The following is a 913-nucleotide window of genomic DNA, read 5'->3' on the forward strand; positions in this document are numbered from 1 at the left end:
CCATTAGGCCTCTGACAAAGCAGAAGCAGCATGGCAGAAAGGCATGGTTAGGGAAAGCTCTGTACTTCGTGGTAGATGATAAGCAAAGAGAGGAAGAGGTGTGCTCAACCAGGTCCCATTTTCTGGTTTCCTATACTTGCCAATAACGGCATTAAATTAGGAATTTATCAATGAATTGAATTCATCAGTGAATTCAAAATTCTCACTATCCATTACCTCTCAAGCCCTGCCTCTGAACACTGCACTCAGGACTAAGCCATTAACAGATCCCTCTAGAGGAACATTTCACATCCAAACCATAACAGTGACTGTGCCTGCTTTAAGTTCACCCATGTATAGATTTCAGCACATTTTCAGACAGTGAATTCCTATTAGTGTGATGTTTCCTTCTTGGTATTTAGATCAGTGAAGTAAAACTGCTAAGGGAAGAGAGTCATCTTGTAACCTTGGCCTTGGACCATGTCAAGGAAACAGGAAAGGTGAAAGGTCTCCAGAAGGATTTATGTTGCTTATTAACGTCCTAGTGGGAAAACAGCATTTTTTTTTCTTCCGGAAAATGATTTTCCTTGATTATAAAGTCCTTGTGCAAATTTCCCTTTTTGTCCCAAATCTTTGCCTAATAGCCTTCCTTAAGTACTGAGTTATGTACATATTTACATTTTATTTTATTAGCATATGCCACTTTGTACTGTGATATAACTCTGGAGTATAACAGTCTTACGATTCGGGACAAGGAAAACGCCAGAGGGTGCATCCTAACGCCCGAGTTCCTCGTGTTGACTCTCTCCCATCCCATGTCCCCACTGCACGATTTATGCACCCTGCCACCACCTGACAGGCGGGTCCTCACAGTGTACATACTTTCCTCTTTGTATTCCTGTCAGCCTCCCTCCTGGGCTAGGACTCTTGTCAA

This window comes from Peromyscus eremicus, chromosome 1 (genome assembly GCF_949786415.1).
Source record: "Peromyscus eremicus chromosome 1, PerEre_H2_v1, whole genome shotgun sequence".
In the NCBI taxonomy this organism is placed as follows: domain Eukaryota; kingdom Metazoa; phylum Chordata; class Mammalia; order Rodentia; family Cricetidae; genus Peromyscus; species Peromyscus eremicus.